The sequence below is a fragment of the Crocodylus porosus genome, unplaced genomic scaffold (genome assembly GCF_001723895.1).
Source record: "Crocodylus porosus isolate Cpor-Errol unplaced genomic scaffold, CroPor_comp1, whole genome shotgun sequence".
In the NCBI taxonomy this organism is placed as follows: Eukaryota; Metazoa; Chordata; order Crocodylia; family Crocodylidae; genus Crocodylus; species Crocodylus porosus.
In genome coordinates, this window is record NW_017728906.1 from 170,279,954 (window position 1) to 170,290,773 (window position 10,820).

Sequence of the window (10,820 nt, forward strand, 5' to 3'; positions counted from 1 at the left end):
ACTCTCCTCCCTTTCTTGAAGATCGGCACCACATTGGCCTTCTTCCAGTCTTCGGGCACTACACCAGAGTGCCAGGAGTTTTCAAAGATCCGTGCCAGGGGCAGAGCCATGCACAAAAGCTGCCTGTCACTGCAGGTTCTATGCTGCCCTGGCCACACTTCCTCTGCGTGCATGGGGGCAGTGCTCATCAGCCCTGCCCCCACCCCGCACACAGATCTGGGGGGTGCGGGTCCCCCCGCTACCCCTCAGGAGTGCACGCTGCCACTGGGAACTGGCCCTGCCCAAGCCTGCAGTGGGCTGGCATAAGTGGGAGAGCCAGCTTGTGCTCCTGCTGTAGCAGCCACTGCCTTCCACTGGGGGCAGGAGGCTGTGGACATGGGTCTCTGGCCCCATAGCCCTGGCAGCTGGGGGCCCACTCCAGAAAGCTAAGGGGCACAAGCAGGGCTGGGGGCTGTGAAGGGGGAGTGAGGGACACCAGCAGTGCTGTGGGAGGCATTTAATTTTAACCATGGATTTTTGGATTTTTATCAGAGAATTTGTGATTTCTTGTCATGGAAAACCAGGGTCCCTGGATTACCTAAGTGCCTAGAAGTACTGAGCAAGTTGCAAACTCTAGGGTTTGTTCTTATGCCTGAAGAGAATGTCATTTTTCATACTCATTAACAGAAAACACAGGCAGCCAGCTTCATTTTACTTCTTTTCAATTGTCAAGCTTGTGAACTGTAAACACATACATAGACAATTAAAAAGCACTGCAGTGATCCAGCTCAGTGGTTGTAAAGCTGTAGCTCAAGAACTACTGATCTGTAGAATCCTTCTGTGCACTCCATGGAACTTCTTCTGTCACAATGATTATGCATTTACCAGTCTTCTTTTAGCTTCTAGCTAATCTCAGGATGCTTTTCAGTCTGGAGGCTTCTAGAACAATTCAAATAAAATCACAGAAACAAAAAATTAATAAAATAAAAAACCTAAGCACCAGCTTTGCACTATCTGCTGCTGCATCTGCCTTTTCTTTTAGTAGTATTTCTTTTGGAATGAGAAAAACTGATGAGCTAGCAATGTCATAGAAAGGCTGAACTGGGACCATTTGATCCCTGCAGACTTCCTGCCTCTGGCAGGGGGGCGGGGCTCAATCTCACAAGGTCCCTTCCAGCTCCTAATGTCTATGAAATCTATAAACTAAAAAGTTACTAGGAAGGAGTTGAATGATGTCCTAATATATGTGAAGTCCTCCACCACAATAGAAAAACTACCCCACATAAAGGAGCTTGAAGAAATTATTTGCCCATTTTCCATTTCTTTCAGAGTGTAAAGAGGGCAGGGCTTATCAGCTTGCATCCCTGTGCAAGCTCATACCTTATGGTAAGCAGAACTTATAATATGTTAATTTAGCCCTCAGTGAAACAGGAGTAACAGAAGTTTCCAGACAGGCTCTGATTCCCATGGGGGACTCCAATCACCCTGACATCTGCTGGGAGGGTAATATAGCAGTGTGCAGTCAATCCAGAAAGTTTTTGGAGAGCGTTGGAGACAACTTCCTGGTGTAAGTGTTGGAGAGACCAACTAGGAGCCATGCTCTTCTTGACCTACTACTCACAAATAGGGAAGAATTGGTGAGGGATGTAGAAGTGGGTGGCAAGTTGGGTAGCAGTGACCATGAGATGATCAAGTTCAGGATCCTGACAAAAGGAAGAAAGGACAGAAGCAGAGCATGGACCTTGGACTTCAAAAAGGAGATTTTGAGACCCTCAGGAAATTGATAAGCAGGATTCCCTGGGAGGCTAGGCTGAAGGGGGAAGGAGTCCAGGAGAGCTGGCTGTATTTTAAAGAACCCTTACTCAGGGTGCAGGAACAAACCATCCCAGTGTACAGGAAGAATAGCAAACATGGCAAGCGACCAACTTGACTTAGCAGAGAATTCATTGGTGAGCTTAAACACAAAAAGGAGGCTTAAAGTAGTGAAAGCTTGGACAAACTACTTGGGACGAGTAAAACAATATTGCTTCAGCATGCAAGGATGAAGTCAGGAAGGCCAAAGCACAACTGGAGTTACAGCTAGCTCCAAGGGATGTGAGAGTAACAATTAGTACTCCAGCTCTCTAGTGCTAAGTAACTGGAGTTACTAGGGTAACTAGGGTAGCTAGGGTTTCTACATGTTAGCAACAAGAGGAAGGAAAAGTGTGGGTCCCTTACTGAATGAAGGAGGCAACCTAGTGACAGATGATGAGGAAAAGACTGAAATACTCAATGCTTTTTTTACATCAGTCTTCACACGTAATGTCAGCTCCCAAACTACTGCACCAGGCAGCACAGTTTGGGGAGGAAGTGAGCAGCCCTCTGTGATGAAAGAACAGGCTAGGGACTATTTAGAAAAGTTGGATGTGAACACGTCCATGGGGCCAGATGCCATACATCCAAGAGTGCTAAAGGAGTTGGCTAATGTGATTGCAGAGCTGCTGGCCATTATCTTAGAAAACACCTGGTGATTGGGGGAGGTCCCAGATGATTGGAAAAGGGCAAATATAGTTTCCATCTCTAAGAAAGGGAAGAAGGAGGATGCAGGAAACTACAGACCAGTCAGCCTTACCTCAGTCCCCGGACAAATCATGGAGCAGATCCTCGAGAATCCATTTCTAAGCACTTGGAGGAGAAGATGATTAGGAACCGTGAGCATGGATTCACCAAGGGCAAGTCATGCCTGACCAACCCAATTGCCTTCTATGATGAGATGCCGGCTCTGTGGATGTGGGGAAAGCAGTGGACATAAAATACCTTGACTTTAGCAAGACTTTTGATACCATCTCCCACAGCATTCTTGCATGGAAGCTGAAGAAGTATTGGTTGGATGAATAGACTTTAAGGTGGATAGAAAGCTGACTGGATTGTCAGCCTAAGCAAGTAGTAATCAATGGGTCAATGTCCAGATTGGTATCAAGTGGACTGTCCCAGGTGTTGGTCCTGGGACCAGGTTTGTTCAATATCTTCATTAATGATCTGGAAGACGGGATAAAGTACACCCTCAGCAAGTTCATGGATGACACCAAGCTTGGGGGTGTAGTAAATATTCTGGAGGGTAGGGCTAGAATTCAGAGTGGCCTAGACAAATTGGATGATTGAGCCAAAAGAAATCTAATAAGGTTCAACAAGGAGAAGTGCAAAGTCCCGCACTTAAAACAGAAGAATCCCATGCACCAGTAAAGCCTTGGGACTGACTGGCTAAGCAGGAGCTCTGCAGAAAAGGATGTGGGGGTTATAGTGGACAGTAAGCTGAAAATGATCCAACAGTGTGTCTTTGTTACGATAGCCCAGGTATACCCCGGGGCAGTGGTGGGGTGGTCAGGCAGGGTGCTAAGGAAGGGGTCAGCTACTAAAGCAGCTTCCTCCCCTCTCTACAGAGCTAGGCCACAAACAAATACTTAACTATGTACAATTTATTACAAGAATAAATACAGACACTTAAAAGAAAACATAGAATATTTACAAGGCTTAACATATAATACTATATATGTCACGGAGGCACTGGGGTGCTCCGTGCCTGAGAATGAGGTAAGGCGAGCTGCCAATCACCGGGGCAGCCCAGCTGCCGGTTGCTGGGGCAACCAGGCAGGTCATGTGGCCAGAAGGGGGCAGGGCTGGGCCTTTATAAACAGCCCAGGCCAGAGCCTGACTAGTGGTTCCCTTCTGGCAGCTGCAGGAGCAGGAGCTCAGCGGCTGAAATGAGCAGAGCAGCCAGAATTGGTAGTGGCAGCCTTGTGGTGCTGACTGGCTGCGATGATGCCGGGGATGAGAGCCCCTTGACAAAAGGTATGGTTGGAGGCCCTGGTGGGGGGCTCAGTGTTTATGTTATGAGCAGGAGGCTCTGTGTTTTATGTTGAAGCCAGGTGGCTTGCGTTGTGTTACAGTTACTCCAGAGGACCGGGTGAAGCTGTAGGGGAGAGAGGAGGCCTCACGGGAGCTCCCCAGGAACTTGGGGGTTCCCGGTGCCCAGCAGGGGCACAGTGCCACAGCGGGCACAGCATAAGGAGTGCCAGGAGGGTGCTCGCTGAGTGGGGGTTGTAGCCCCAGCCACAAGAGGCGCAGCGCAGGCCCCAGAGTGGGGCGGCGGGCGCGAGAGGCGCGGCGCAGGCCCTGGAGTGGGGCGGGCTCTGATTGATAAAAACCCAGTAGGGTCGGGGAGGCCAGGTAAGGCTCCGGCCGTCTGAGCCCAATTCAATATTTACCAGTAGCAGGACATTTGGAGTGAATAGTAGGAGCTAGGGCAGCGGCGACGAGCCAGGCCTAGGGACGCCAGGAACAGGGTGGCGGTGACGAGCCCGGCCCAGGGGGCGCCAGGCGGGCGACGAGCCCAGGGTGCCAGGGGAAGAGCACCTGAGGGGCAGGGGACCGTACAACGTCCCACAGAACAGCTGCGAGGCTTGGGGTGTGCTAAAGGGGAGGTTTGGAGGCACGCATACCCCTTAAGGGAGGGGCGCACAGAGGCGCCCCATTTGGAGTAGCGGCAAGAACACGCATACTGTTCACTAGGGGAACAAAGGCAGCCTCCCATTTAACCTATTAAACAGCAAAGTCGTGGCGGGCAAGGATTCGAGGGTGCCTAGTCCACCCTAACGTGACGGTAGGGGGTGCTAGGGAGTTCACGGCCGCTCCTAGGCCCCACTCCCTCACAATATATAATATTCCACAATTCATATATAATATCAAATATGAACCAAATAACTTACAACCTATACAGCACCATTTACACATAGGGATATTAACCTATATAACCCAAGTAACTTAACCATAATATTTCTTTAAACCTTCACAAGTAACAATACCAATATACACATTGAGGCATTAAAACACATAAACCATATTAACCCCCTTAAAGAATACCCCTAGCTATATAGCCCTTAATATGACAACCTCAAAATAGGGAGTGCACCAAATAGGGAAAGCACCTCCCCAAGGGGTTTCCCTGAATCCCCTGCCCTTTAGGGCCCTGGGCTGTGGACTCCTCACACAATTGAGGGTGGAGGCAGCAGACCCTCCTCACCCATGTCAGCTTCCCCTGTGGGGCCCGCTTCCCCAGTAACTCACACTTCCTCTCTGGAGAAGTCAAGACTCACCCCCTGGTGGCTGATCCCACAAAAGCCTCTCCCCAGTGGCACCTTCAGCTCTCCTCAACAGCCCAGCACCCTGCGCTGGGCACCCAGGGCTCTCTCTTGTAGGAACCAAGCCCTTGCAGGCTCTGACTCCCCAGTCTCACACCAGGGGTTCTCCCCTTTCCCAGGCCATGCTCTGGGCACCGGGGCTCATTTAGTTAAAGGTGGAGCTGCATTGTTGGGCTCTGGTCACTCGGCCTAGGGCCAAGGCTAATGTGAGCAACCACGAGATGCTTCCAAGGCAGTTCTCTGCACGCCAACCTGCATACTGGGTGAGGACCAAGTAGCTGTGAGCTGCTCCCAGGGCCAGCTCGCCATGTGTCGATCTGTACACTGACTGCCCAGCTGCTTGCTGGGTTCGCAGGCTCAAGCCACTTCAAGCAGCTCCTAGAGCCTGATCCTCATGCGCCGATTTGCACACCGCTGAAGCTCAAGCAGGGTCCCAAGGATGGCCATCTCTGGAACTCCTCTCTCCTTGCCATCCCTCGTCATCTCTCTCCAGCCTGCTGAGCATGCTTCTTTTTTACACTCTTCAGGAGCTCCACCCCTGAAGTTCTCCAGACCTGGCTGGTGCAGTTCCAATTCAAGTCCAGTTGCTCTCTTCGGAAAAGGGTGGGGCATTGCTTCCTTTGTGCTACTTCTGGATTGGTGGGTGGGCTCCACCAATCAAACAGCAGATCCTCGATCCTGGGACTCAACCCAAGCTCTGAAAAGGTAAGCCTGCTACATTGCCAAGAAAGCTAACAGCATACTGGGCTGCATTAGTAGGAGCATTGTCAGCAGATCAGGGGAAGTAATTATTCCCCTCTATTCTGCACTGGTGAGGCCACATCTAAAGTACTGTATCCAGTTTTGGGCTTCCCACTATAGAAAGGATGTTGAAATGTTAGAGAGAGTTCAGCAGAGAGCAACAAAAATGGTTCAGGGGCTGGAGCACATGACTTACGACGAGAGACTAAGGCAACTGGGTTTATTTAGTTTGGAGAAGAGAAGACTGAGGGGGATTTGATAGCAGCTTTTAACTACCTGAAGGGAGGTTCCAAAGAGGATGAAGCTAAACTGTTCTTAGTAGTGACAGATGACAGAACAAGGAGCGACAGTCTTAAGTTGCAGCAAGGGAAGTTTAGGTTGAATATTAGAAAAAACTCTCACTAGATAGGTGGTAGGCAGACAAGGTTCTTTGGATAAATGTGATATCTTTTATTAGACCAACTAAATAGTTAGAAAAATTGTTCTTTGCAAACTTTCGGACACAAGCAAGCTTCTTCATGCATAGAGAGAGTCTGCTGGTGTTTTGTGTCTGCTCTTGGGTAGAATAGATGTCAAAATGCAAAATGCAGGTCTGTGAAAATGCAAATGCATGGCAATGAGAATCAGAAGGAAAGGGAGACAATAGGTGAGAGACAGGTAGATGGGGGTGTAGGTGGGGGAATGTTGAACTAGTGACAGAATGTAGCTGGTAAAAGGTAGACTGTTTACCGGGGATTATCAGATGGCTGGCAGGTTATAATGTGCCATAAATCCAATGTCTATATTTAGTCCATGATTTTTTGTATCCAGTGGATTTATGAAGTAAAGTTCATAGGCTCATTTATGAAAGGTGTTTTGTAAATTCCCCTTGAGGTTTAAAACAGAGAGTGGGGAGAGAGTGGTCATCTTGTGAGAAATATGCACTGGATATTAATTGGATATTTTTGTCTTTGATAGATATTTCAGTGTGCATTCATTCTGGAACACAGCTGTTGTTTGGTTTCTCCTACATATTTTCCATCAGGGCATTTAGTGCACTGGATGGGATATATTTTATTTCCAGAAGTGCAGGTGTAAGATCAAGTTCTGGGCACCAAAATGGCCCCACAATATGCCAACCTTTTTATGGTCCACCTGGAAGAAGAATTCCTCAAGAACTGCACCATCAAACCTATGATATACACAAGATATATAGATGACATCTTCATCATTTGGACTAAAAACCTGCAGTATCCGTTTGATTTCCATCACAAATTCAATAAATCACCACCCCTCCATCAGACTCTCTCTTGAATACTCCAGCACCAACATTTCCTTTATAGATACTATGATCAATATCCAAAATGGTAAAATACAAGCCACCATATACAAAAAAACCCATAGACCAACATACATATCTGCATAGAACTAGCAATCACCCTGAACACACCAAGAAAGCTGTAATATACAGCCAAGCCCTCCAATAACACCAAATTTACACTGTGAAGAATACTAGCGATCATCACCTGGTAAATCTCAAAGGGCTTTCACCCAAGTTAAATGATGAAATACAGTGTGAAGACATTTCTGGATGACTTGAAGTGGGGAGGGATTGGAAGATAGGATCAGAATTAAAAATGATTAAAGCAATTCACTGAAATCAACAAGATGAAATTCAACAAAGACAACTGTTAAGTGCTACACTTAGGAAGGAGAAATCAAATGTATAAAAGGTATAAACTTGCTCAAATACAGAGGGGAGAATGATTGGCCTAGCTTCCGTACTGCAGAAAACAACCTGGGGTTACAGTGAACCATAAACTGAATATAAGCAAATAGTGTGCTTGTTGCAAAAATAAATTAAATTAAATTAAATTAAATTAAATTAAATTAAATTTTTAAAAAAGCCAAAAGCTTAAAGGGATATTTTAGCAATTCAAAAGAAGAGATCCTTCTCCTCTGTTCAGCACAGGAAAGGCCTCAGCTGAAGTACCATGTCTAACTTTGGGCCCCACACTTCAAAAATAATGTAGGGATATTAGAAAAAAGTCCAATGGAGAGCAATAAAAATTATTAGAGGTCGGGGAAAATGACTTACCAGAAAAGGCTGAAAGAACTAGGATTATTTAGTCTGGAGAAGAGAAGACTGAAGTGGGATTTGATAAATCATCAAATACCTGAAGGGCAATTACGTAAAGGGTGGAGACTGGCTATTCCCTGAGCTGTAGGGGAACGGGACATTGAGGGCCTAATCCAAATTTTAGGTTGGATATTGGGAACTCTTTCTCACTATGAGGTTGGAACAGGCTACCCAGAAAGGTAATAGGAATTTTTAAGAGCAGATTAGACAGACAACTATTATGCTTTTGTTAGGGAGAATCCTACCTTGAGCAGGGGGTTGAACTATATGACCTCCAGAGGTCCCATTCCATCATAGTTTTCTATGATTTTATGAAAATGGGAAGTAGCTATCTATACAGAAGTTTTACAGGAAAGTTCTCAGGAGTTTAGTGGATAATTACCAGGGATCCTGGTTTTCCCTGATCTAAAAAAATCCCCAATTTTCAGTTTAAAAAAAGTAAACTCAAATCCACGTTTCCATGATTTAAATGAAACACCACTAATATAGATATATATGTATATAATGGTGTTTCCTTTTAATCATGGAGAAATGTGGATAGATATATATACATAGTGGTGTTTCATTTAAATAATGGGAAAATGTGTATTTGGGGTTACCTTTTTTTAACCAAAAATTGGGGATTTCTTTAAATCAGAGAAAACCAAGATCCCTGATAATCACATGAATATAACTTAACAGTGTGTAAAAAAAAAAAAAAAAAAAGCAAATGAGATTCAGGAATATTAAAAGGCACATCACATGCAAGATGGGGGGCAATTATGCCACTTTACTTAGTACTGGTGAAGCTGGAGTACTATGTCTAGTTTGGGACATTGCATTTTAAGAATACTGTAGACATATTGGAGAGAATCCAGAGGACAGCAACAGGAATGATAAGAGTTTTAGAAAACATGACCTATGAGGAAAGGTTGAAGGAATTTAGTTTGTTTAGTCTAGAAAAGAGAAGAAAGGGGGGAGGAAGACATGATAATGATCTTCCAACGTGTAAAGAGCTCTGATAAGAAGGACAGTGAGCAATTGTTCCCAATGGCCACTTGAGGCAGGACAAGAACTAATCAATTTGCTTTGCAGTAAAGGAGATACAGATTAACTGTTAGGAAAAAAAATCTTTTTTAATTATAAGACTAGTTCTACTTAACAGGCTGCCTAGGGAGGTTGTGGAGTATTCCTTAATAAAAGTTTTTAAGGAGAGGTTAGCTGTACTTGTCAGAGAAGGTCTAGGTATATTACCTGGCACAAAGCACAAAGGTAGACTAAATAACTTCTTGAGATCCCTCCCAGCCCTACATTTCTGTGACATATGACACCAGGATTTTTAGATGCTCATATCTCAGCCAATTTGGACAGCTTTTCACAGAGGTAGCACAAGGAACATCTTTGAGACCAAAGCAAGCCTTCTGAAAAAATTCAAATCCCTGCTGAAAAATACAGAAATTCTCCGTGTAAGAGCTGTGAATTTTTTAAATATAAGTAAAACAATATCTATTTCCCCTAACCTTATTTATTCTAAAATCTGAGGAAAAAATTGTACCAAGGCAAATACTTGGCATAGGAAAATATGCTTAAACAGTTAATCTGGCCAAATTAAAAGCAATTTAAAATATGGTTTTACTAAGTGGAATCTACCTAATTTTTAATGCAGAATCTCAACTTCAAGGATCTAGCCAGGATCAGGGTCCTGCTATGCTGTGTAGTCAGTACTCAAAAAGAGCTTACAGTCTAAGCATTTTCTTTGTCTACAAAGACTGGGTGCTGTGATGGTGATAGTTAAATTTATGTTTGTTAAAAGGTCCAAGCATTAATTTGGAAATAGACCTAAATCCAGGAGATTGGTTTAACAATCACAAGCATTAAAAAATAATACTGCATTAGGAGCTATGTTTTTGCTCCTTGGGTCGAGTCTTCCAGGTGTGCTTAATTCATGTCTTCAAGTTTTCCTTCATAACTATAATAATTAGAAACACTCATTAAATACAGGAAAAGGTAAAACAATGTGTATTGTAAGACTCCTGGTTCTGAGAGTTGGCAGCGCTGCTTAAGGCCATGAATCTTATTTGACCTTAAAGCCCCTTAATACAAACAAGGTAAAACAGGTTTAGTGTAGAGAATATGGCCCATTATATGAACCAGTTATCAAACATTTCCCCATTGCAAAGCAACACATTCTTTAATTGCCTTTAAGATACATATTTTAAATAATGAAAGCACTTCAGTTTCTGTGCCACTGCTTATAAAACGCCTACCAGTATAAGATAAAAATGTTCACAAGCAACAAGTAAACAGTAGCTCCAGTCACTGAAAATATTGCAGAGGAGCCACCTTACTGTAACAAATTTGTAATCTTAATACCTGCTGTCAGTTACAAACCATCTTTGTAAAATGGGAGAAGGGATAAAGCATCATCACAAGAAAACAAAGGTAAATTCTTATCATTGAGAGACATGGCCAGGCCACAACAAGTGCTTACCCAACAAGTAATTACATGCACAAATTCTGTAGCTCCTGTGCTTAAAATGCATAACTGTATATCCAGGGCTTCCAAATCAATGGAAATCTCAAGGATTTCAAAGAGTTTTGACCCAAAGGCAGGATTGTTTAGCTACCGGTTTTCTCCAGAAGGGTCATGTTTGAAACAAAGTATTTCTAAAATAAAATGTAGCCTTCGGTTCTGGGTGCCGCATTTCAAGAGGGATGTGGACAACATGGAGAGGGTCCAGAGGAGGCCACTCGCGTGATCAGGGGTCAGCAGGGCAGGCCTTATGAGGAGAGGCTATGGGACCTGAACCTGTTCAGCCTCCACA

The 10,820-nt window shown here is 44.6% G+C and overlaps 1 long non-coding RNA gene across 1 annotated transcript in view; it reads left to right on the plus strand.

The window, feature by feature from the left end:
- Positions 1–7,726, plus strand: part of LOC109306335 — a 13,861-nt gene extending 6,135 nt beyond the window's left edge. Inside the window, exon 3 of the long non-coding RNA XR_002099946.1 lies at positions 7,716–7,726. This is a non-coding gene — a long non-coding RNA (uncharacterized LOC109306335). The remainder of the gene's footprint in view (positions 1–7,715) is intronic.
- Positions 7,727–10,820: the final 3,094 nt, after the last annotated feature.